Source organism: Petaurus breviceps, unplaced genomic scaffold (assembly GCF_028583685.1).
Source record: "Petaurus breviceps papuanus isolate PSGF00001 unplaced genomic scaffold, PetGlider_PUasm1.0 91133, whole genome shotgun sequence".
NCBI classification, from domain to species: Eukaryota; Metazoa; Chordata; class Mammalia; order Diprotodontia; family Petauridae; genus Petaurus; species Petaurus breviceps.
In genome coordinates, this window is record NW_027187419.1 from 83,887,403 (window position 1) to 83,915,248 (window position 27,846).

General features: G+C 37.0%; 1 protein-coding gene and 1 pseudogene across 3 annotated transcripts in view; one reads left to right on the forward strand and one right to left on the reverse strand.

Annotated features, from left to right (window-relative positions):
* Positions 1 to 27,846, reverse strand: part of CCDC148 (coiled-coil domain containing 148) — a 288,487-nt gene that overhangs the window by 215,828 nt on the left and 44,813 nt on the right. The window lies entirely within an intron of this gene.
* Positions 14,243 to 15,877, forward strand: LOC138154788 (pre-mRNA-splicing factor SLU7 pseudogene; annotated as a pseudogene).

The window sequence follows — 27,846 nt, forward strand, 5'->3', positions numbered from 1 at the left end:
ATGTCCAGATAATTAATTGGCAGAAGCATGAACTTACTGAACCAGGTGCATGGCTTTGCTTGTATGGTGTCAGTGACAGAGATATTATCAGAAGTAGCCAGATTTCAGAGGGGATAGAACACTGGGTCTGGGAAGAACTGAGTTCAAATCTGGCCTCAGATATTTGCTTGCTATGTGACCCCAAGCAAGTCACTTAACTTCTGTTTTCCTCAACTACTAAATAGGGATGCTATATAGCACCTACTCCTCAAGCTGACCTACCAATCCTGTAAACTCTGCCTAGTGACATAGAACAACAGAAATGTGTATAGCCCACTTTATGCAGCTAAACCTGCCCATGCTACCAATATAGCATGCTGCTAACATGATTATATAGGTTCTTTGGTAAGGGAGTGACTCAGTCTTAGGCTCTCAACAATACTGAAAGACCATCTTATATTCAGCTAACTTTCTCGCAAAAGCCCACTACCTTCCTCCTCTCCTTCAGCAGAATTTAGTAACAATTCTTGGGGTGGCACAATTTTTGAGTTGCTCCACTCTTTTCAGATTCTTGGGGCAGAAAAATACCTAAACTGGTAAACTGTGATCTCCACAAGACTATGAATCATGTCTTCCCTTAATTCTGTGTCTCCTCAGGAATTTAGCTTAGTGTTCAGCACGTAGTAATCATTTAAATGTTGGTCTGGACAGCTAGTGGGTTTTGAGACCCAGTTTTACCACTTATTGGCTATGTGATCTTGGGCACAGAACTTAAACAAAGGTCTCCTTCCTTAGTAAAATGGAGATAATGATAATTGTATTATCTACCTCAAAGGCTCCTGTGAAAAAAATAAATGGAATAATGTGAAAAAGCACTCTGGAACAGCATTTTTTTTTTTAAACTGGACTTGTAATTTCATCAGTGACTTGTAATTTCATCAGTGAAGGGAGCTTCTCATAAAGGACTCCCTCCAATTCAGAGTTTCTCAAACACTTTTGGCCTACCACCCCCCTTTTCAAAAAAATAATTACTCAGTGCCCCCTGCAAATCTTTAACCCTTTAACAGTTTTTAAAATTTTCCATCATTTCAAAAATTATGATATTTTTTGAAATGATGCTTCTTAAATTTAATATTTTTTTTGTAAATGTGTAGGTTTTTTTCCTGCACTGAAATTTTGATGATGCAATATTGTATCATGTAACCATATAGTATCAGATTGTAAACAAATCATTACACACACATATTCTTGCCAATGCATGCTGGATTTCCCAATAATGTGTGACATGCGCATCTACCAACACTTGCTTGTTAAGACACGTCAGCAGACCTGACCACTGGTTATAACTTTAATTTTGTGTGTTTATTTGGAAAAATAATGTAATCACTATGACTTTAACTCTGTTATACAACAGTTGAAACATGCTTTTCAAAATTTTTTTTCAAAATTTGGATTTTCAAAATTCTCTTCTTTCCTTATGCTTCCACCACCCCCTTATTTTTATTCAGCACCCTACAATTGCATTCAACTACTGCCACACCCTGCTTCATCATTCCTGTGGGGGGAGGGGCATTTGGGAACCTCTGTTAAACATAGATGAGCTCCTCCCCTGCATCTTGGAGCCTTAGGGCATTACAGCAAAAGGTTATGTGACTTGCCCTGGATCACACAATCTCAGAAGTGGGACTTCAATCCATCTCTTCCTGACTCCAAAACCAGACTGTAACAATTATGTCAACTTGTTTCTCTTCATAACAGAAGAGCATTTAAAGTGCTAAACAATGTTATGATTGTATTCTAGCAAAACTCCAAACAAATTCTTGCTAGGTTTTAATTTAAGTTTACCAGTAACTGGATTAATTGCAGGCTTGCAATCTCCCCTGGCAAAAGTCTGAATGCAAACCTACTTTGCTCTGACTGACCAGTTCGAATCATCCACTGAGATACTATTTCATCTTTCTTAATTGATAGTAACAAAGACTATGCCACTGGAACTGGGAGGGCAGGACAAGAATCTGGATATTTCCCATCAATAATCTTGGGCAGCCACATTGGTTTTTGTACTGCTTCCAGAGCAGCAGAGTCAGCATCCCTGCAGGCTGTATATTGACTTAGTTTTAAAATATAATATTCTCTAGTTTTATTGTATTTTTATTTAGTTTGTTAACTCTTTTAAAGTGTTTCCCTGGTCCTGGCCATACTCCAGAGTTTTGCAGGCCATATGTGACTGTGCGTTTGACATCTCTACTCTAGAGGATTTTGTACACATGTAGTAACAGCATGGGATATATGGGGTGTTCATGGAGGATTAGTACCTCTGAAGGTGTGAAGACTTGCCCAGTCCTTTTCAGGGCTGCTCATCTACCTTTGGTGTCTGCCTGGCATTCAGCTCTCACCTGTGACTCCAAGAAGCTACAGTATGTGCAGTGACCACACCTTGGTAAAACTATCTCTACAGATGGGATAAATCAAATTGAGGATAACCAATGGGTCTCAAACCTGGTGAGTTTGGGGGACATTTACCCCAACCCTAACCCTAACTCTAAATTTGTGGTAAGTCGGGGCAGCTAGGTGCCACAGTGAACAGAACACCAGCCCTGGAGTCAGGAGAACCTGAGTTGAAATTCGACCTCAGACATAACACAAAACTAGCCATGTGACCTTGGGCAAGTCACTTAACCCCAATTGCCCTGCCCCCCTCCCCCACAAAAAGCAAAAAATAAAAAAATAGAAAAAAATTAATTTGTGCTAGGTGGCTCAGTGGATAGAGCACAATACCTGGAGTCAGGAAGAACAGAGTCCAAATTGGGCCTCAGACACTTCTTAACTGTATAACTGTGAGCAAGTCACTTAACTTCTGTTTGCCTTTGTTTCCTCATCTGTAAAATGGGGATGATAATAGCTCTTACCTCCTAGGGTTATTGTGAGACCGAAATGAGGTAATAATTGTGAAGTACTTAGCACAGTGCCTGGCACATTAGTAAGTGCTTTGTAAATGCTAGTTACCACTATCATTATTATTATTAATTAAGGGTAGAGACTAAATTCAGGTTCTCTAGTCTACTGCCTCATCACAATTTAATTTTATATTCACTATTGAAAAATTTTATAAAATCACTTTGGCCTGTGGTTCGAATAATTTGGTTCCTAAATCTAAATAAACAACTACTACATGAATGGAAAATTTTAAATATTAAATATTTTAGATCTTTTTTAGAAGTTATTCCATGTTTATACTATATAACATTTCAAAATCATTTATGAATTTTATTGTGTTGGCCATTTTAGATCAATTCAATTTTTTAAAATATTCATATTTACATATACTATATAGTTAGATGTGTTTTCTTAGTCACTTGGGTTTAGGAAAAGCATTTTGATATGTAATGTTTGATGTTTTTAAAGTGCTAGAGGGCTGGGGAAACATTTTAATGTAAAGTTAATGATTACAGAGCTGCTACAGAGTTTAAAACATTTAAAAATATTTGATCTCACACAATCACTCTAGGGCACTTCTCTAGAGACGAGCAAAAATAGCAGAGGTCTGTTTATATGGTTAGACATTTTTATACAGTTCTTAGTTCCATATTCTTCCATCTTCTCTGAAGATGAATTCATAGAATCTCTTCTAATAAACTGAGGAAGAGCCAGTTACCTCTAAACTTAAAATTCATAATACATTAACTCAGAAAAACTGTTACTTAGTTTATGGATAAGTTTATGGTTTAAAAAATCATCACCTTAAAAATCATCACTTTAAGGAAACATAGTGTATGGGGTTTGATTAGAAGACCTTTAAGATCTCTTCCAAGTCTAAGGTTATAATTTATATTATTGAGAAACCTCTTAAGGATGCTTTGATAACAAGTAATATGTTGAAACTTGGATGAATCTGTGATCTCATTGAAATGAAAAGTTCCACCCACGGTACGTATCTACATTTTTTTCATTCTGAACTATAAGGCCTTGTCTATTCCTCTTGTAGATACTCCACTGGGAGGGAACCTATCCAGGATGTTGGGGACCTTTCCCACATCTCTTGACATTAAATGGATAGCAGTGGAGCCGCATGTTCTCCTTTGCCTTAAAAGACAGACCTACTTCCTTCTCTGGTCATATAAATCTCTTTTAAAAAATGCTTCATGTTCCTTCTTCTTTGTAATTTTTCTTGGTTAACATGCTTTAGGCTACTCCCACACACACCACACACTTCTTCAAGTGCTTGTTGAGTGACCTCTAACTTTAATTCTTCAGAGACTATCATGTTCCATAACTTACAGCCAAATAGCATCACCAGAAGTTTGAATTTGGAGAAGGGATCTAGATCAGTGATTACTTTGGTATCCATGAGGAAATTCCCAATATCAACATAGGTTAACACACGCTTTGCAGCTTATAGTCTCAGAGTGTTGCTTAGGGCAGGGGTGGGGAACCTGAGGCCGTGAGGCCACATATGGCCCTCTAGGTCCTCAAGTGTGACCCATTGGGATTTGTTCTGTGAAGTCTGGATGCAAAGGGCTACACCTGAGAACCTAGATCTAGAGCCACATGTGGCCTCAAGGCCACAGGTACCCCACCACTGGAGGGTTTTAAGAGGTCAAATGACTTGATCAGGGCAACCCAGCCAGTGTGTGACAGAGGGAGGATTTAAATTCTGGTCTTTCTGACTTTAAAGCAAGTTATCTACCCACTATGTAACACTACCTCACACCAGAAGAATATTAATGTTTTAGCTGCTTCCATCAACCTTGAAGAGCTTCTTAAATAAGATCCAGAATTACTCACAAGAGTCTATCCTTACAATCCATGCAGGAAAGAAAATAAAGAATGCCTTATTATCCAGACTCTTATATGTTGGCTGCTGTTCCATCAGTACCTAGATCCAATGAGTTGGTTCCACAATTGAAGAGAAATAAGAGAATAATATAAATTAACTGGCTTTGGGAATACCACAATACTGATCTGCAAGCAGAAATATCTTGTGGATGAGTTATTAAATTAGAGCCCTTGTCATATGAAAATTCATGTGACATTATAAATGTTAATTCAAATGTACTGGTCTAAATCTAATCCAGATAGTACATTTTGCTATAATAAAATTCCCTTTTCAGCTTTAACTAGGAAGGATGCATTTTACTTTATACTCTCAAATCCTATGGATTTTATGTATTTAATATATTTTCCACAGAAAGAGAAAAGGGGGAATTGAGGCACAGGTTAGCGATCAGTTATGGTAACTTAAAAAAATTCAAGTTTATATGGTGCATTACTGTTCACAAAGTGTTTTTCTTACAATAATCCTGTGAGGTAGATGATACAAGTATTATAAGGAAACTTATCCCCTGCATAATTAAATGGTTTGTGGTTGGAATCCATCAAGACTAGAAATATTCTATATACTCAAGACCACTAGTCTTTACCACACTGATGTTATATTTTTAAAATCTTTTTTATTATTAATTTTCAGAGTTTAACTTTTTATTTTTACTTTTAAAAAGACTGTTTTCTTATTCTTGTATATGGCTATGTAGAACAAAGAACTGGCACATGTATAGAACACTTTATAGTGTTTTCCTACATAGAAGAGGTTGGAGAGCTGTAATGGTAATGGGAATTTGAAGACCTTCCCTGTCCCCTAATAGGGGATGAATGTAATCACATAGAACCTGTGGTGGAAGAAGCTTGCTGAAGGGTAGAGCAGAGCCCACAGGAAGTTGGGAGTCAGAATAATTAGAGCTGGAGGGAGGAGAGGATGTACCCAAGGAGACAGTTATGCTTGTGAGTGTTTGTGGGAAGGCTAAAGGATGGTGTGGCTCTCTGCTGTGCTATGGTCTATTAACTTCTTTGTTGCTATGGTGGATTCGGTTTCCTGGTGTTGGGATTTGGGTTTCTAGTGTCTGAGTAAATGTTTTTTGCTTCTGTCTTCTACATGGAGAGTCTGTTACATTTTGCACTTCAGAATTATGCCAGCATGTTGGCGATCACCATTGGTGCTATGAATATTGCGTTGGAACTATAAGAGCCTACTTCCAGGAGAGTCACAATAAAATAAAATGGAAGTACCTTATCTCTACAGACTGTAGAGCTTGTTCAGACATTGTTCCTGATTCAGGTCTGCCAACCACATGAGGGACAACCATCTACTTGATTGTCTGCAGTTACGGAACCAGAACCAGAAATGTCTTCAAAAAGCCTTAAATTAGTGTCAGCCATTCTCTTTAGTTGTTCTCTTGAGGTATCTGTTCTTGATTTGATTTGCTGGCTGATGGCATCCAGCAATAGATAATACTGTAAGGGGAGAGGTCTTGGGCCTTTTCCTCCCTAAGGCTGATGTGCAGCCCTGTTAAAATCAGTGTTTTTTTGCTGCCTCCGCATTTGTTTTTTCATCTTAGGTGAAAGAGATTAATTTGGAGGCTCCAACCTTTTAAATCTTAAAAGGTCAGGAGAACAAGTCTCTAGGAATCTATGATTCAGGAGTCCTGCTTTATACTGGGTTCTGCATCCAGCCCAGCATCAATTCTCCAGGAGCAAGGAATGATCCTCAACAATGACCTCTGGGAACTAGCCCAGCAGTAGCTGATGAGACAATGCAGTAATGCTGCATTTGAACATGAACTTAATATGGAACTGTGTGAAGTTTGAGACCATCCTCCCCAGAGGCTGAAGTGAAAGTGTACCCAAAGTATTAAAGAAAAATATTTATGCTTTTTTTTTATTTTTGGAGGGCAATTGGGGTTAAGTGACTTGCCCAACATCACACAGCTAGTAAAAGTGTTCATACTTTTGTTCTCACTATAATAGCAGCATTTACATAGTACTTTAAGGTCTGCAAAGTGCTTTAGAAATATTATCTCATTTGATCCTCATAACAATTTTGGAATGTAGGTGCTATTATTATCCTCATTTTACAAATGAGAAAACTGGGGCACAGGGAGGTTAAGTGATGTGCCCAGGGTCACACTAAGTGTTCATGGTTGAATTTGAACTCAGATTTTCCTGACTCTGGGTATAATGCTCTCTTATTGTGCTACCAGGATACCTCAAACTTCTTCAAAGTAAATATTTCTTTGTAAAAGATAATTGAATTTAAGCAGATAAATGGAACTTGAGTGTTAGCTATTCACTGACTAGCAGTGAGGAGAACTCAACTGGTGAGAGCTCAAACCAAAGAGAGTAAAGATCACTCTAAACTTCAGAGTACCCCCGATAGCCTTTAGGGGCATAGGTATCTGCTGAGCTCCAGGAGAGTGAACCCAGAGCAGAGCAGTCTTGTTACATGGAATATGATGGGACCCGGGCCATGTCAAAACTGTAAAAGACCCCTCTCCTCAGAGACTGAGATTATATAGGAGAGAAAAGGGCCCTGAGATTTTGGGGGGAAATGTTTATAACTTTTGTTTTTGCTCTATCTTCAAATATCTCTTTGTAAAAGTTAACTGATATGTTAACTGGTTGAATGGGGCTGGGGTGCTAGTCGTTTGTGACAGAGGGGAGTGTAATGTAATACCAAGGAAAGGCAACTTCCCAAGGTTCAGAATACCAGCATAGGTGCTCTCCATTTTATTCAGTGACCAACCAAGAACAGAGAAGATCAAAACATGACATCATTCCAAGTACAGCATTTACTAAATGTGATTAAATAATCTCCAAGGACTACCCCACCCCAGGACCTTCCAAACATTCAATCAATTACAAAGTCTCTGTTCTAAATACTTCTCCACCCCTAGGCTATACCTTAATTAAGTCCACCACAAAGCCCCTCTTCTCAAATGGAGATTAGTTTCCAAACATAAGTAAAGTACCTTCATTTGTCAATCACAGAGCACAATAAGGTCAAAAGTTCCCCACCCCTGGATCACAATTGAATCTACCCCAGAGTTACATCAAGTTTAAACACAGCACTTAATACCCAAATGGAGGTCTTTTCTTCATCTTGACAGGAGGCAAGTTCTCAGCAATCTTAGTTCCTGGGGAGACAAGGCTTAGCAAGGCCATAAGATACATTGCCAATCCCTTCATGAATTTATCCTCTGTCTGTAGAACAGTCCTAGAACCCCTGAACACATTAGCAAAGCCCTCTCCCAGGATTTCTGTAAACATACAACAAGAAAATCCTTCTTCAGGGCTTCTGAACCAACAGAAAGGCTCCCAGACCCCTGCAACAACAGCACTGTCCTTCACCAGTGGACAGTATTCACTCTGTCTACAGGACAGTCTCCAGACCCCTGCAACAACAGCACTGTCCTTCACCAGTGGACAGTACTCACTCTGTCTGCAGGACAGTCTCCAGACCCCTGCAACAACAGCACTGTCCTTCACCAGTGGACAGTATTCACTCTCTGTCTGCAGGACAGTCTCAGGGCTTCTTAACCAAAAGCCAGGTTCCAGGACTTCTTCAACAACAGGACTGTCTTTCACCAGTGGACAAATCTGGCAAAAGAACATCAAAACAGACAGACAAAGTACCAGCAAAACAGCCATGTCTCCTCAGTCCTTGGCAGCTCAGGGGGCAGGTCTCAAAAGTCCAGGGCAATTCAAAGCGCCACCAGCAATTCTCTTAGTCTCTCTCTCTCTCCACGAGGTGCTGCTTCCAAAAAGGTCTTCCACCTCTCTCTTGTCTCTCCAAATCTATGTCACCAGCTCCTCCCAGTTCAGGACTTTCTTTTCACATCAACAAGTCCATCCCACAGGTGGGATTAACAAACTCTGGGTTTTAACACAATCAATTTGAAAACCAAGCCAATACAGGGGAATCTTTAATTGCCATTACTATCACAGGGAGGAAACATAATTGGCTGAGACTTGAGTGAATAGCACTAGAAAAAGACACTAGAAAAGTTCCCCTGAGACCCTGAGTAGAAAATATAGCTGAAAGGGCTCTGGAATAGTGGCACAGAGAATTCTTCCTTTACTTGCATTACCTTCAACGTACTCTTTTAAAAAGAGAGGGTATCAATTTTTTTTAAGTTTTATTTGGGAGGGTGGAGTCAAGATGGTGGAGAAAAAGCAGGGACTTGCTCGAGTTTTCCCCCATACCCCTCCAAATACCTGTAAAAAATGACTCTGAACAAATTCTAGAGCAGCAGAACCCACAAAATGACAGAGTGAAACAAATTTCCAGCCCAAGACAACCTGGAAGGTAGACAGGAAAGGTCTGTTGCACCAGACTGAGAGAGGAACACAGTACAGCATAAAACATGCCAGCACAGACAGGGCCCCAGCAAACAGGGAGCAGGCCTCAGGGGACTGAATCACTGGCAGCTTTGGCAGTTTCCAGACTTCTCAACCCACTAAGTCCAAAGACAACTTAGAAGGTTAGTAAGAAAAGTCTGTTGGATCTCAATGAGAGAGGAGCATGGTCTAGCCCCAGCCCCGGGGTGGTGGCAGTAGTGGTGACAATAGCAGGACCTGCTTTCTGAGGTCTCTGACCACAGATGGTGGGGAGATAAGGCAGCTGATAAGAGGGGGATTGCAGGGATCTCTTTCCTGGCACTGAGATGGGATGCTCTTGCTTTGCCCACACTTGGATCTGGGTGGCAGTTCCAGGGTGAGGAGGAGCACTAGCATGGTGGAGGTTGTGGCAGCAATGCAGAGGGAATCTTCCTCACAGTTCCAAGGCACAAAAGAGGCCTTGTGGTCACTCACAGATCAGAGTACAGGCTGGGAGAGGAGTAAATGCCTCTCCTTTGATCATACAACCTTGGGAGAACTGAAAATGTACAGATCCCTAGAAGCATCTCTTAAAACAGCTGCACAAAACCCCTGAAGCTTGGGACAGTACACCTCCAGACTGGAAGCAGAGTCATGCTTTAACAGAGTTAAAAAGTCACGTAATTGACTGGGAAAATGAGCAAAAAGCATAAAAAGACTCAGACCATAGAATCTTACTTTTGTGGTACTGAATCACTGGCAGCTGTGTCAGTTTCCAGACTTCTCAGCCCACAAATGCCAAAGACAAAGCAAAATGTCAGTGGGGAAACTGTTGGACCTGGGTGAGAGAAGACTATAATGTAATTTGTACCTAATCTATTCCACTGACCCACCACTCTGTCTCTTAGCCAGTACTGGATTGTTTTAATAATTACTGCATTATAATACAGTTTGAGATCTGGTGCAGTTAGACCACCTTTTTTTGCATTTTTAAAATTGATTCCCTTGATATCTTTGAGTTTTTGTTCTGCCAGATGAATTTTTTATTTTTTCTAGGTATATAAAATAATTTTTGATAATTTGACTGATATGGCACTGAATAGATTAATTCAGAACTGTCATTTTTATTATATTGGTTTGGTCTACCCATGAGTAATTATTATTTTTCTAATTGTATAGCTATGACTTTATTTGTGTGAAAAATGTTATGTAAATGTGTTCATATAGTTCCTAAGTTTGTCTTGGCAGGTAGGCTCCCAAATATTTTATATTGTGCACAGTTGTTTTAAAATTGAATTTCTCTATCTCTTGCAGCTGAACTTTGTTAGTAATATGTAGAAATGCTGTTAATTTATATTGGGTTTATTTTATATCCTGCAACTTTGCTAAAATTGTTAATTATCTCACCTAGTTTTTAGTTGATTCTGTAGTATTCTCCAAGTATACTATGATATAATCTGAGAAGAGTGAACATTTCCTCACCGACTATTCTAGTTCCTTTAACTTTTTCTTCTCTTATTGCTATATCTAGCATTTCCAGTACAATATTAAATAATAGAGGTGACAATGGGCACCCTTACTTCATCCTGATCTTATTGGGAAGGTATCTAGTTTCTTCCCATTACAGATAATGCTTGTTCACAGCTTTTGATAAACATTACTTTTTTTTTTTTTTTTTGCTTTTTGGAAGGCAATTGGGGTTAAATGACTTGCCCAAGGTCACATGACTAGTTAAGTGTTAAGTGTCTGAGGCCAGATTTGAACTCAGGTCCTCCTGACTCCAGGGCCAGTGCTATAATCACTGGGCCACCTAGCCATACCCCTCTCCCCATTACTTATCATTTTAGGGTATACTCCATCTATTCTTATGCTCTTTAGTGTTTTTAATAGGAATGGTACTATATTTTGTCAAAGATTTTTTCTTTATCTATTGAGAAAATCATATGATTTCTGTTGGTTTTATTATTGATATGGTCAATTATGCTGATAGTTTTACTAATACTGAACGAGCCCTTCATGCCTGGTACAAATCCCATCTGGTCACTATGTATGATCCCTGTGATATATTTCTGTAATCTCTTTCTTAGTATTTTATTTAAAATTTTTGCATCAATATTCATTAGGGAAAGTGGTCTATAATTTTCTTTTGCTGCTTTGGCTTTTCCTGATTTAGGTATCAGCACCATATTTGTGTTGTAAAAGAAATTTGGCACGACTCCTTTGCCTAGTTTTCCAAATCATGTATATATAATTGGAATTAATTTTTCTTTAAATCTTTGGTAGAATTCATTTGCAAATCGATCTGGTCCTGGGGATTTTTTCTTAGGAAGTTCATTGATGGCTTGTTCAATTTCTTTTTCTAAGGTTTTGTTAAGTATTTTATTTCTTCTTCTGTTCATCTGGGTAATTTATATTTTTTGTAAATATTCATTCATTTCATTTAGTTTGTCAAATTTATTGACATATAATTGGGCAAAATAGCTCCTAACAATTGTCTTTGTTTCCTCTTCATTGGTGGAGAAATCATCCCTTTCATTTTTGATACTGGTGATTTGATTTTCTTCTTTACTTCTAAATCAAATTAACCAATAGTTTATCTATTTTATTGTTTTTTTTTCATAAAGCCCCTTTTTTATTAGTTCAATGGGTTTCTCATTTTCAATTTTATTACTCTCTCCTTTGATTTTCAGGATTTCCAATTTGGTGTTTGAGGATTTTTAATTTGTTCTTTCTCTAGTTTTTTTTAGTAGCATGCCCAATTCATTGATCTGATTTTTCTCTACTTTATTACTGAAAGCAATTAGATATGTAAATTTTCCCCTAAGTACTGCTTTGTTTACATCCTATAAATTTTTGTATGTTGTCAAATTGTCATAATTTTCTTTAATGTTATCCAACTTTCACTTCAGCAGCCAGTCCAGTAAAACCATCTCAGCTGACAGGATAAACCAGGTTGAAGGTAATTGATAGGCCTCAAACCCATCAGTGATTTAGGGGGATGTCTACCCCAACCAAGTATATCTGGAACAGACAGTGCAAATGAACAAGTTTGGTCCAGAATTAAACAGAAAGAGAAGAGGCTACATTGCTCACAGGAAATTTCAAAGCTTCCTTAATGATGTCTAGCTTCTCCCAGAAACAAAGCTTTTATGCTTTTAATACCAACATTTGGCTGATGCTGTATGGCTTTGAGACATGGAACACAAGGGTCCTTAAAAAATTAATATATTGAAAATTTGAATTAAAAAATCCCAGTGGTGGGGCAGCCAAGTAGCACAGCGAGTAAGAGCACCTGCTCCAGTGTCAGGATGACCTGGAGATTGAATCCCGGGCTCAGACATTTAGCACCCACCCAGAAACACCTGGCTGTGTAACCTTGAGCAAGTTACTTAACCCCGATTACTTAAAAAAAAAATCCCAGTGGAGAGGCACAGTGGTGGGTTTAAGCAGGTGGCAAAAGTATAACCAATAAGGAACTTCAAAGAAAGAAAAGAAAAAAGGATTTCATCAGGAAAATGCATGATATGAAGAGGAGAGACACTGGCTACAAGATAAGAATGAGGAAGGACAGTAAAGGAAGATCCCCATTTCCTTAGGTAGCCCTTCTTTACTGAATTGACATGAGAACATGAGCAAGAGTTGCATGAGATGGGCAGGCAATGACAGGTTGTGAGCTGCATTGTTGGAGTTAACTTCCAAATTAGTGAAATCAGAGAACTATGAAAGTGTCAGAGTCTGAGAGTATCATATATATTTATATACTGCTTTGTCATTTCCTCCCCAAATATGCTATAAATATACCTGGAGGGCAGAGATTGCACAATCTATTTCTTTTGAAACCTATAGTATTAAATAACAGTCCTATGAATAGAATCATTATTCATATTTGCCAATCAGGACTGACTTGTTAAAGAAGCAACACAATTGCAGGAATATGAGTATGGAAGTGAGAAGCAATAATAATAGCCACCTTAATTCTGGTGATGGGTAAGATGGAATTATAAACTATTGATTACAAAAAAGTTGATTGTACATATACATATGTGCATGTCTCTGTGTATATATACACACATATACACATACACACCCCAACTGGTGAGCTATCTCTTTTTCTCCCTGGGTGACTAAAGCAACACAACCTCTTTCTCCCACAAAATTTTTGAGCCAATATACCAGAAACTAGTAACTTAGATAGGAAATATAATTAAAATATAATTATACTGGGCAATCAAAAGTTATATAGTACACTATAAATTAATTAATTAGTATTGTGGTTTATCAACTTCTTTCTTGTGGATTTAAGTCATATAAATAATTTCCCCAGAACCTAATTACTCTGAAGTAAAGTGATAAAAATCAAGTTTCTGAATTTCAAAAGCTATGGATCAGACCTAGGACTTACGGTAAGAATATCAAATTGCAACAATTCTGATACCTAGCCTAACATGTCTTTGCCACTCAGTTTCTTCTTTATTACAACTCTAAATGTACTTTTAAAAAAATAAAATATTTATTTCACAGACCATTCTTTCACAAAAAGAACTGATCCTTTGATAAATGGTCTCAAACATGTTGCTATTTCTCTTGATTACAATTTATAAAGTTTTCAAATAAAAATCAAAAGTTTGATGCTATTAGCAAAAATAAAAAGTTGAATGACAATGAAACAATTTTTTAAATCTTTATTATCAATTCAGAGACAAACTGATGCAGGATAGCATATGAAGCCCAAAGAAGCTTTTGATGCATCAGTAGATGAAGGAATTACAAGATCTTCTAGACATATAGCCCACAATAAAAGCCATGGATAAAAATCAGGAGATATTATTATCACCAATCTTAAATGGTAACATATGAAATTTATATTTAGTAAAAAAAATCTATTTTTAAAATATAATTATGCTTCATTTAACATTTCATCACAATTAAGACAAAAACAGATAAAAAGATATGTGAAGTCTGAAGAGATGAAGAAAAATAAAAGCATGACCCATCTTACTTCTTATTACAAGCAATGGTGAGGTAAACATGTCACTGTCTTTTTAAGACAAGTCAGTTCTGGTGGCTTGTGGGAGACCCACAGAAGCACACAAGACTTAGCTACTGTAGAAGCATGTCTGGGTCAGGGTCAGGATTGGTGGAATCTCCTCTCAGGGCTTCCCAGGAAGCAGTGACACTGCCTGATAACCTAGAACCGCACCCCCTCCCTGAAGATCAAGTGACATGGCTTGGAAGAGCCAAATGCCCCAGCTGAAGCAGATGAGGAAGGAAAAGATATCAATCTTCATGGTATATAGCTCCAGCAAAAAGACCCACACAAAAGCATCAGAGACCCCAACCTGAGAAACAAAAAGAGTATAGTTCATCTGAAGAATGGCATAAGGGGGATGAAAAAGTGAATATTATGGCTACAAAATATTGCAAATGAATATATACAACTTCAGCTTAGAAGAACATGAAGATTGTAGAAGAATATGCTAAAGTTGATCTGGCTAAATATACACTGAAATGCTCAAAAGCTACAGAAAAAATTAGCCTCAGGAAAGTTAGTGAATAAAGTTAATTCCCCAAAATATCAGTGGAGAGAAGAACCAAATTATCCGAGGGAAAGAAACTATAACAGTGTTCAAGAAGACATTGCTAAATATTTGTGAAATTTAGATCCCAATTCCGTCTACTAGGATCCAAAAACAAGAGTAATCAGAGATAATCCTTGTATCAATTCAGGAAGGAGTCCTGATTAAGTACAGGAGACAATTTTGACACATTGGAGATACAATTTTAATTGCACAAATACAGTTGTTTGCCTGGGAGGCTTATAACAAAGAGTCTAAAGTGTGTTTCCATGCAGATCCAACAAAACTGGAGTTGCTGTATAAATTATTTAAAGTCAAGAAAGAAGTTTTTTTGGGTTTTTTTTTTTTTTGCTTTTTGGAGGGCAATTGGAGTTGTGACTTGCCGAAGGTCACACGGCCATTTTTTGTGTTAAGTGTCTGAGGCCGGATTTGAACTCAGATCCTCCTGACTCCAGGGCTGGTGCTCTATTCACTGTGCCACCTAGCCACCCTAGGAAAGAAGATGTCAAAGAACAACAGAAAGAAAGCATCCTAGAGAAGTATGGAAGTCAAGAAAACCTGGATGTACTCCCTCCTTCCCCTGACCTCAGATACTGTGTTAGCTCAAACAGAAGACTATATGAAATTTTATTCAAGACATCAAAGGGCAAGAATGAACTTTTGCCTGCTCTTAAATATAGGGAAGATGTCAAGATCAGCAATTATACACATAACTGGGGGTCCTATTGGAAAGAAGGTAAATGGGAGTACAAGTGCTGTCACTCTTTGTAGTGGAGAACATGGAAGGAAATTACTAACACAGATTAACATATTCTTGATAATGCTGTGGGAGAAGAGCAAATGAGCAGACCAAAAACTCTGATGGAGCTTCACCAAGAGAAACAGGAAAGTGAAAAAGAAACACAGGAAGAGTAGTTTAGACAGTGAGGGAAAAGAAAAAAGAAACATAAAAAACTGAAAAATGCATTAAATGCTGAGCAGACCTGCCTCCTCCATTACAAGAAGATCGTGCAGTAAGAGAAAGAGGCTCTACAATAGCATATATGAAGCCCAAGAGCCTACAGAAGAGGAGATAGAGGCATACAGGATGAAACACCAGAGGCCAGATGATCCCATGGCTTCTTGGATAACAATGACATGACTTGGAAGGAGATTCAGGACACCCAATTTGTATACATTCTTTCTATTCTCTTAGTAAACAGAGATGGAAAAAAATCCTCATTTGTTTTTCTTTTTGTCTGTCCTTTAAATACATTTCTGGAACTCTTTCATTAGGGAAAAAAGTAATAGTGACACTGGCATAAAGGATAGTAGTATTATACAGTACTACATGTAGGTACATTTGGAAAAGAAAAACTTGTGACTCTGAAAGGTCATTGAATTACAGGGTTATGTGAAATAGTGTAATTCAGTTCAAAAGGCATCAATTTTGTAGTCAAATAACATGGATTGAAATTCCAGCTCTTCCACTTATCTGTAGGACCTAGGCAGTGTACTTAACCCTCTGGCAAATGACGGTGTTTGGATTAAATGACCTCTAAATATATGATCCTAAGTTTTTTTAAAAAGTTTGCTTATATTGCTTCCTCTTTAAAGAAAAAAAAATGTACTTGTTTTTAAAATTATGGGATAGGAACATGAAACACAATTGCATAAAGTTATAGTATAAGTATATATTGAAATTCACTATTATTTCTAGTTAAAGAGGAAAAGACAAAGGATGGGGGACAAAGAGCAAATAAAAAAGAAGGGAAGGGAAAAGTAAGGGTGAGGAAGGGAAAAGGCAAGAGAAGACACAGATAAGCACAGACATAATATGACAAAGGGGGAAAGAAGGCAGGCAGATTACAAATGCACATAGTTGTGGAGTGGAATATAGTGAGAGGAAGGAGAGGAGATTGAGTAGGTTCTTTGTATCAGTTGCTGTAAAACCTTGTGAACCTTCAGTTCATTTATCCTATTGACCTATGAATAATTAATCATGTGTAATACCCATGATTAGCCACTGTTAAGACCTGAAGCACACCGAATGGAAAACTTGCACTCTGTGGTAAAAACACAGAAGAGAAAACAAATAAGTCACATGGGCTAGTCTAACACAGATGGATTACAATCTGTAGTCTTGGTCCTAGATCCCTATCAATGAGATCACAGATTAATTGGAATATTTAAATCCAAATAAACTAGGACCCCTAATAGCCTCTACAATCTACCCCTGGGACTGTGGCCAAAGCAAGACAACTTTACAGGTAACTCAAGGAAGAAAAGAAGCATGTTAGGAAGGATAAAATCTAGGTGGTCTATTCCTTGTCTTAGCCTTACTCAAAAAAATCATGTTAAAGATCCCTTCCACTTAAAAATCTTATGCTTCTATTCCACCAGCTGCAATGATGAGAAACTGAGCAGCATATGAAATGGAATAAGTTAGAGAGATGACTGAAGTGGTCTAAGGAGCCAGAATAAAAACTCAAATTGTTGACATAATTTCACACATGCCATGATAAACAACCAAGTAGTTGTCAGTAACCAGCACCCATATTGCTATGCTGAAACCCTTGTTTGATGGAAACTATTGTGAAACAACCTGTAGTGTTTTGTGAACCTGTGGGATCAGATGCAGAGGAAAAGGAACAATCTGTGAAAAACAGGAAAAGCTTAGGGCATTGTCCCAGGTCTCTGGACTGGCAACAATCCATTAAAATTTTTACCAGTCTGCAAAACCTTTATTACCAAAAGTCCTTACTTATAAAAAATATAAAATCCTAAACTGCAATGAAAAGAACACTTGAGTTGGATTCAGAGGACCTGGGTTTGACTTCTGATTAAGGTGCCTACTAGCTGGACAGCCTTGAGCAAGTTGCTTCAGTTTCCTTTTCTGTAAAATAACGATGTAAAACAAAATTACTTCTAAGCTCCTTCAAGTTCTAAATGTTATTCCTCTAGACTTTTATATCTCATCTTTCTCTCTTTGTTCCTCCTTATCCCTATTTCCTCATTCTCCCCAGTTCCTGGTACCCTCTCCACTGAGTGCCCTCGTGATGACAACTAAGTATAGTATAGACAATTTATATTTTTTTGTGTAGTTTGAGCTGGGAAATTCACTTCTGGAATTGAGAAATTCATGCTAATATTAGAATTATAGTCCAACTATGTTATGGATTAAATAGGCTTTTGTTAGCTGGCCTGGGAATTTAACCAAGATTTAACACATTGTTTCCATAAGAAATTATTTCTAAGTTCCAAACACTTAATTTTTAAAAAGCAAATTTTTAGAAAACAATTAATTTGGGATAGTTGACATTTCCCAATTCTCTCATACTTCATCTCCAATGATCCCTCTAATTTGTTTTTTTAAGATAATGAAATGACCATGCTACAGAAATAGTAAATTATGATAGCTAAGAATTAACAGAATTTAAGATTGCAATGGAAATCTTACCAAATTTATCTGATACCCATGTAACCCATGTCCTAGAACAGCTGAATTCCTATAGACTAGGTTCAATCTGAGGGGTTTCTCATATATCATTCTTTGGCTCATGCTCTCACCCAGGATATGCTGTTGGGAATATTAGAACATTCATATGTCTATATTTCTACAAATATGAGTAAAAGGGCCCTTAGCTCCTGTGCTGACAATATATATTAGATATGGGACAGTTTTTATATCATCCCATAGGAATAATAGGAGGAAACACAAGGAACTCATGAGAGTCATATAAACAGGTAAGGATAATTCTTAGATTCCACTTTCAAAAATCCTATATTCAGGGGCAGCTAGGTGGCGCAGTGAATAGAGTACCAGCCCTGAAATCAGGAAGACCCAAGTTCAAATTCGACCTCAGACACCCGACACACTAGCCCTATGACTTTGGGCAAGTCATTTAACCCCAATTGCCCTCCAAAGAAAAGCAAAAAATAAAAAATCCTATATTAAGCTACTATCCTTCTCTTTCCTTCCCTGCATGGTCAAACTTCCTAAAAAGGGTTTCTAAAGCTAATGCCTCTACTACCTCACCAACTCTTAATTTATTACAGTCTTGCTTCTGACCCTACCATCATACAAAAGCTGCCACTGGTGACCTAATTGCCAAATCCAACATTTTTTCTTTTTCTGTCCACATCCTTCTTGGGCCTCTTTCTTCAATATCTGGTGTTAATTACCACCCACCCCTAATATGAGATACTTTCTTCTCCCTATACTTCCAAGATATGATACTTTCCTGGTCCTCCTACCTCTCTAACTTCTCTACCTCTGTTTTTGTCCTCTTTATGAACTCTGAAGATAGGCATTGCACATGACCTCGTCTTTGGCCTTCTTTTCTTTTTCTATATTATCTTCCTTTGATAATCTCCTTCACTCTCCAGGCTCACACATTTGTGTCTCTTGTTCCTAGTCTCTCTTCTCTGCAATCCATCTTTTATAACACTGCTGGAATAATCTTTTTTATATATCAATCTGGTCCTTTCATTTCTCTGTTCCAACATCTGCAGTGGTTATTTACTAAGTAAAGTTCTAACCACTTTCTCTGGCACTCAAGGCAATTTGCTTTTTTGGGCCATATTGCTGTTTCATCCTTATTTTATAGTTCTCCCTTCTAGTCACCCTAAGCTCCAGTCAAACTATACAGCTCAATTCCTCAAAAATACACTGTCTTCCCACTTTTGTACTTTTCTCAGTATGCCAGGAATGCTCTCATCTCTTTGCCTACTGACCTTTTATAAAGCTCAGCTCAAATGCTACTTCCTTTGGGAAATCTTCTATGATCTCCCCCTTATTAACACTTTGCCTCTGATTTTACATAGCACTTGTATGTGCCTCTCTAATTCACTATAACCTGTTACTGTATTTTTATGTTTCTATACATGTCATCCCCCTCCTGAACTGTAAATTCTCTAAGTCTTTGTCTTATCTAAACTTTTGTATTAAACCTAGAACCTAGTGCCATAAATGTTTGTTGAATTCAGTTGAAAATCCTTGAAAAAAGGACAACTAGGACTTAGAAATCTTTTTTGATGAAGAATACAAGTTTCTTGAGGGCAGAAACTATTTAATTTCGGGGTTTTTTTTTTCATCCCTAGCACAGTATCGGGCACATAGTCAGTGCTTAATAAAGACTTGTTAAATTGAATAGAATTCCTGTTATATGAATATTTTTATCATAATAGTTGGCATAGGGGGAGGGATAGGGCCTGGATCTGTGATTTAATTAGCAAAGAGAATTCCCTTAGGAAGAAACTCCTATCTATAAAGATCAACACTTTAACAGTAACTTAAAGAGTCATAGAGAGTTGCCTAGAACAGGAGCATCAAACTCAAATAGAAACAAATCCCTAGAGTTGCATATTGACTTAGAAAACTATTTAAGAGAATTTAACATAACTAATACTATGTTTCATTGTATTTTTATTTATTTTGTTAGATATTTCCCAATTACATCCTAATCTGGTTCTACAAAAGTGTCAGAGACAATTTGTAGCTCATCGACCACAAGTCTGACAACTTTGGCCTACAGCATGGAAAGGTCAAGTGTCTTATTGTTGAAGGTCACATTATTAGCTCTCAGTATTAGCCAGTATTAGCCAGAAGCAGGACTTGAATCTAGGTCTTCCTGAAGGTCAGCTCTCTATCTACTACACCATTGTACCTATTATAACATTATTTATCATAATAGGTTTGATCTGTGTACCCTTTTCAATGTGTACTTTGAGGTACCATAAATAATTATGCAATAGAAGAACTCAGTTCTACCTTTATACCTAACTGATGATGATGGTAATAGTTAGCATTTATATAGTGCCTACAAAGAAGCAGGAATTGTACTAAGTACTTTATAAATATTAATATATTCTACTTTAGGATCATAGGATCATGGATTTAAAGCTGGAAGTATTCTCAAAAGTCATATCACACCACCTTTCTCATCTTACATTTGAGAAAAATTGAGGCATAGAGAGGTTGAGACACAAAACTATTAAATGACAATTTTGACCCAAGATACAGTATTCCAAATCCAGCATTCTCCAACACACTAAACTGTCTCTGTCTGTTTAGAATAGGTATCAACTTTATTGACTACTTAGCTCTTTTCTTGTTAAAAAAAAAAAGCACCCTGGAAAAGTCGAAAGGGGTATGGGAGAAAATATGGGAGAGAGCAGACTGGAGGAAGGGATATCCTGTGGGACTGCTATTTTGGGGGGGGGTAGGGGAAAAACGGGGAGAAAATTTGTAACTCAAAATCTGGCAGAAATGAATGATGTAAATAAGAAGTTAATAAAGCATTTGGGAAAAAAAGCAACAGGTTGGCTGATATAATCAATATAAGTCTCTTATCCATAATTTGTACATTTCTATACCATCACAGAATGAAGGTTTTTGTGAGATAATGGCAATGAGAAACTATCTCCTCTCTTGTGTAGGAAAGAGAAGAGAGAGTTATCTCTCTTTTCTGGCACTATAGCACATGATGTTCTGCCCCTACAGAGCCCAAAGTAAAAGTCTGACAGTTCATAGGTCTCCCCCTTGATTTTAAAAAGTCTTATCAAAATGTTATGGCTCTTGGTCCTGGAATCAGGATGACCTTAGGTACAAATCCAGTTTCAGACACTAACTAGCTATGTGACCCTGAGCAAGTCACTTAAACCCAATTCCCTCAACAACAACAAAATGCTATGGCTCTGAAATGAAGAAATTGGATCAATGGGTCATCTTCCTATATGTTACAGTTCTAGTATTACAACATTGTTGATAACATTTATATTGCCATTTCTGTTTCCATACATATTATGTCATGAAATACAGTATATTATATAACATCTTAATATGAATTCTTATTTAATAACATTAACAACTGACTTCTAGGCAGTTGGATGGCACAGTGGATAGAGCGTTGAACCTGGAGTTATTAGGAAGATGTAATTCAAATCCATACTCAGACACTTACTAGCTATGTGACCATGGATAAGAAACTTAACCTCTTTTTGCTTCATTTTCTTCATCTATAAAATGGGATTAATAATAGCATTTCCATGGCAGTGCTGTTCATTCATTTATTTACCTCCCATGTTCATGTATTTCAAAGAATTTTTCATTGAATCCAACAAACATTTATTAAGTGCCTTTAAGGCTAGGCTCTGGGCTTAATTTGAAGTTTAGATAAGACAAAGACTTAGAGAATTTACAGTTCAGGAGGGAGAAGGCATATGCAGAAATACATAATATACAATAATAAGTTATAGTAAATTAGAGAGGCACATAAAAGTGCTATGTGAAATCAGAGGCAGAAAGGTGTTGATGGGATCATAGAAGATTTTATGAAGGAAGCAGCATTTGAGCTGGGCTTTATAGAAGTTCAATAGGCAAAGAGGTGAGTGTATTGCAGGTGTAGTGAGCAAAGTAAGGAAGTAGGAAAACAAAGTATATTTTTGAGGAAAAGAGAGAATTATACAGTTTGGCTAGAGCCTAGGGTGACTGGAAGGGAGAAATATGAAATAAGGATGAAATAGCAGGGTGGCCCCAAAGAGTAGATTGCCAGGTAAACAGGTAAGAACTTTACTTAATCAACAATAAATAACCATTGCAGATTTTGGAGCAGAAAACTGACAGAAGCAGTTCAACGAATAAAAAAAAAGATTTTTACAACAAAAGATAAGATGAAATAATATTAATTCTTAATGTTAGTGTCTTACCTCTCTAAATTATTTCCTACTTATCTTCTAAATAGCTTGCTTTGTATAGATGTGTTTGCATATTGTCTCTCTGGTTAGATTGTAAGTTCCTTGAGGATAGGAACCATTTTTTGCCCCTTTTTTCTTCTCCCTAGTGCTTAGCACAGTTCCTGGTTGATAATAGGTACTTAATAAATGATTGATTATCAATTAAGTGGTTTGCACTACATAATAAGCGCTAGCACTACATGATATTGTTATTAAGATTTAGATTTAGACTTTTTGATGACTTTAGATAATTGTCTTAAGGTTTACAAAGTGCTTTAGATACATTATCTCATTTGAGCTTCATAATCATCCTATCGGTTAGGTAATAATGTTATTATTACCATTTTGTAGATGAAGAAACTGAGATTCAGTAGAGGGTCATAACTTGCTCAAATTCCCAACCTAGGTAGTGGTGGAGACTTAACTTGTAGGGTCTTCTGACATCAAGGCTAGTGATATCACCATTATGCCACACTGTCTTTCATTGAAAGAGATACTGCTTCTTAAATATCTAACATACAGGATCATTTTAGTGCCTTAGTATAAGGTCTGGAACTGTCTATTGACTACTTCTACCATTTAGTCAATTCTTTATTAGCATAAAATCTATTTTTAATATAACACATAATTAATTCTTCTATATGTATTCATCTCCCCACAACAGTGTTGTCATTCTCTTCACTATAGCAACTTGAAAACTAATGAACAGAGAATAAAAGATCCTTTTCATGAATTCTATTTTAGTTAAAATAGTTATGCCCTCTCTCAATTATTTATCATTGGCAGGACCTGGAACAAAGAAAATTAGTGAATTAGGGAGACATATTAAAATTAATGAAATTCTACTAAAGAACATTCAGGAGTTATGATAAAATACTTGGCCCAATCATACATAGATTTGTACTCTAGTCCTACCTCCAAATGCTGCCTCAACAATCTTTTAATGGTACCTATCAATGTATATTCTCACTAACTTCAAAAGTTTATCTTTAGTTGAAAATAAAGTTTGTACTATGGATAAAACAACATTCTTATATTGTTCCTGAGGATGCCTACTTTGATTAGGATATATACTCTATCAATTAATCATCTCTTTCTGTGTCCTTTCATTTCTAATTTATATTTTGTTATGGAATACATTACTTAAACAGGAATGAAGTACCATATTGATCTTTCAACAAGTACCTACCTAAAAGTTACTGACTAAGATGGTTGCCTGAGAATAGTTATAAAACAACTGCTTTCTAATATCTGAGAATCTGCTTTAAGAATTGGGATGATTTTATACAAACTTATTTGATTTAAGTTTAACATGCATGGTTAAAACATATAAGTTAGTTACTTATACCTAGGTATACACTTGGATAAATTGAAGCAAATGAAAGTTTGGGGAAATACTAGTTATTGGCACAATACTAGTTATTGCCATTCTCACCTGATAACAATGCACAACATTAGTATGTTAAAAGGCTTATCACAGAATTATCAAGATCGTGTCAGTTAAGAACCATTATCCATGATAAGCTACCTGTATCACTATTCCTACAGGACTCTGGGTTCATTTCTTTAACACTGTAAGAAACATTAAAGAAAAGTTTGGGTAAACTGTGCTGACATTCACTTTTTAGTACCAAGGGCCTAGAGTTTCATTTTATACTACTGGTCTACAAGGACTATTGTACCTTCTTTCTCTTTTGAGAGTTGGTAGTATCTTTAACTTTTGAAAAGGGAAGCAATTTCAAATCAACTCGCCACTGAAGCATTATTCTTCTAGGTATTTAATTCTACTTCTTTTAACTAATGACGACTAAAAGTATTTCCCTACTAGGAGTCCATAACTTCTATAGTTTTTAAGTGGTAAAACAACTTCATCTTAGAGAAAGTTCTTCTAAAAATACTAAGGTATTACTTCAAAGTAGCTATTCATCACCTGAACCTTCTCATCCTATCTTGAGGAAAGATACTTGGGTTTGTAGAATTATAGAAGGGCTGTGTTTAGCATCATATTTAGGCCTACAAACAACTATTAATCTTGAAACAATAACATTAAATATGTTAATTGAGCATCTTTGGCAAAGGTCATTCCATATAAACAGGGAAAAAAATAGAAAATATAAGGGAACATGTGCTGGGAACTGACTTGGAAAAATGAGATGGCAGTGGGAGCATAGATATATCCTTCTCAGTTCAACTACAGATTTTTTTACAGACTCTTCCACAAAAACTGGCCCCTCCCTTCCAACCATTTTCCCCACAGACACAGGAAGTGATGATTTCAGACACACATGTAAAGTATAGTCCTACAACTATAAGCATGTTATAGCTCCCTGGATCTGAGTCATCAGATTCTTTGATATTGCCCCATCCCGGAATGAAGCTTCAAGGAATACACAGGAATAGATTGAAGTTCTTTTGCCTTTCTGTACAGCATATTAATATTACTGTACTGCCTCTCAATATCCAAATTACAGATTCTCTGTAGCAAAAATGGGTTATTTCTTTTGTTTGTTTCCCAAAAAGGAGACCACAAAATAAATGTTTACATTAATGTTTATATTACATTTATATAACATAAAGTTGTCCCTCCAAATCCAAATAAAATAGAAATTATAACATCTTTCTGTAATCAATAGCTGGAGTATGAGAGAAAATCAAGGGAACTCTATACAATATTTAGTTAACCAAAGGCCACTGCCAGCCTAGTACAAGTGGTCACATTGTTTCCTGCAATATGAAGAAGGGACTAGAGCCAAACATTTGGACAGCTGTGGGGTGGAGAATCAGAACTTTGTAATAGTGATTCTCTTTGAGCCCTTCTTTTTGGCATTTGCAACAGACAATGCATTAAATAACAAGTGTGTGACTATTCTTTGAGCTAAGAAAAAAAAATAACAGATGCACTGCCCTTTAAAAATGAAGATGATAAAACTGACACATTAGTAGGAAGGAGGCCATTTAAGCTGAATGACTTTTCAAATAGTGATGATAGATTTGCCCTGACTCATACATAATCCCTCATTTGGTCCATCTTGTAACCAGCAATATATATTGAAAGATGGGTAACTGCAGTTAGACAAATTAATTATGGAAAAAAGCAAAGGTACTACCCTTAGTCTTGTGGGCAGTATGTTTTAATCAGTGACTCCTTCAATGCTTCCATTGATATGGCATATGACACTCCCTTCTACAGTACAGATCACATCATGTTTGACTCTTTTCTTTGTACCATTCCAGCATGAGAACAATGTTTATGTTTGGGTGGTTTCAAGGAATCTAGTTGAGCTGAAAAGCAGAATATATACAGGGAAATAGTGGGCAATGAGGCTAGAATGGTACAGTGATTTCAGATTAAGGTATTTTATAAATTAGATTTAAAAGCTCAGGCTTTATTTGGTAGACAAGAAGACATTAAAGTGTTTTTAGTACAACACCAATACAACCAGATTGTGTAAAAGGTAGACTAGTCCAGTACCAGTAATTTTATCCTGTTGACCAGTCAGTCAACTAGCATTTATTAAGTGTCTATTTATTTATTAAGTGCCAGATAACTCAGGAAGAGAGAATGAGGCTGGTGATTTTGCACAGCCCTGCCTAACTTAAATCCAATTCACTTACAAGTCATTACATCACTTTCCCAATGTCACGATCCTCTTCAACAATGAAGGACAAACAACAACCAATCAGTAGCAGTAGTAGCTATCCCACTGGGGATCCAACTGACCAGTTTCAATTGAGCAACACAAGCTCCCTCCTTCATTCTTCCCTTCCTCCTTCCCTCCCTCCCTTCCTTCCTCTCCCTCCTTTCCCTCTGTCCACATAGAGAATTATACCTGTGGGTACTCTGCCAAAGGAGTATAATAATATATTATAAATATATTTATATGTATGTAAATATATTAATAATATATTATAAAATATAAATTTTGATTGCTGAATCCTTGCAAGATATTTTAGGGTTTACAAGGCTAAGATTTCTTTTTTAAGGACCATTCCGTAAACCTAAATCACTCTGACTCTCATGGACTAAATAATAAGTCCAAGCCTACTTTGGTCATTGTTTTTCTGTTTTGACCAGAAACCCTGAGAGTCTTCTCTTTCCAAATTGATTTTTTTAAACTAGGTAAAACAGGTCATTTTTTGCCTCATTTCTTACCTAACCTTAATCAGTGAGTGAGCATGGCCTCAGACAAACTGAGTCCTGAGTCTTAGCTTAAAAAGACCAAGATCTCCCACTGCTTCCAGGGCCATCTCCAGTTGCCGTCATCTGTATCTTGCCACTGGACCCAGATGGCTCAGGAGGGAGGAAAGAGTGAGGTTGGTGACTTTGCACAGCCCAGCCTTGTTTAAATCCAATTCACTTGTAAATCATGACATAATCTTTCCCATGTTATGGTCCTCTTTGGGAATGAAGGACAAACAACAAGTGTCTATGTGCCAGGCACTGTACTAAGCTAGTGCCTTCCCTTTATTGATTATCTCCAATTAGTTCAGTGTATATCATGTTTGCATAATGTTAACTGAATTCTCTCCCCCTTTAACTTAAGAGCTCCTAGAGACCAGGAACTCTCTTTTGCTTAGCACAATGTCTGCCACTTAATAAAAGCTTATTGAGTGATTAATTAAAGTTCTTAAGTCTTTCAAAGTTGTTTTTCTTTACAATGCTAATAAACAGAGGGAAGGCACCAGCATCTAGGGGGATCTTTAATTAAAGGACTACTTTCTCCTCTGGAATAATCTCCTAAATTTTTGTGACTTTTTTTTGTTCTCCTCTAACGTGTTGAATTCCTTATTCTCTATTCCCTTTGCTCATTCATCACCTACATCATGACAACCTATCTCCTGACCTATATTACCACATCATCAACTCCTGGACGTTTCAAACTGGTTATCTCATACAAATCTCAAATTCACCATATCAAAAAACAGAACCTTATTTCTCCTCTTCCCATGTTGACACCTCTTCTGGACTGAATTATTTCTGTTGAGGGCACCTCCACATTAAAAAAAACAACACATTTATTTCCTCTCCTCAACTTCTCTCTCTCCTCTGGGGAAAAAGAAAATGAGTCCCTTGTAGCAAATATACATAGTGAAGCTAAACAAAATCTCACATTGGCCATGTCTGAAGATACAGGTCTCATACATCTTAAGTCCATGACCTTTCTGTCAAAAGGTTGGCAGTTTGTTTCATTATTGACTCCCTTCCCCCCTCCCAGAATTGTTGTTGGTTGTTGCATTTATTAGAGTTCTTAAGTCTCTGAGAGTTATTTGGAAGACACCACTGTCCTTCCAGTCCACCAGGTTCACAACTTCAGAATAAATTTCATCTCCATCCTTCTCAACTAATGTCCAAATCAGTTTCCAAGTATTATCAATTCTACCTCCATAATGTCTCTCACATGAGTTCATTTCTTTCCACTTGTAC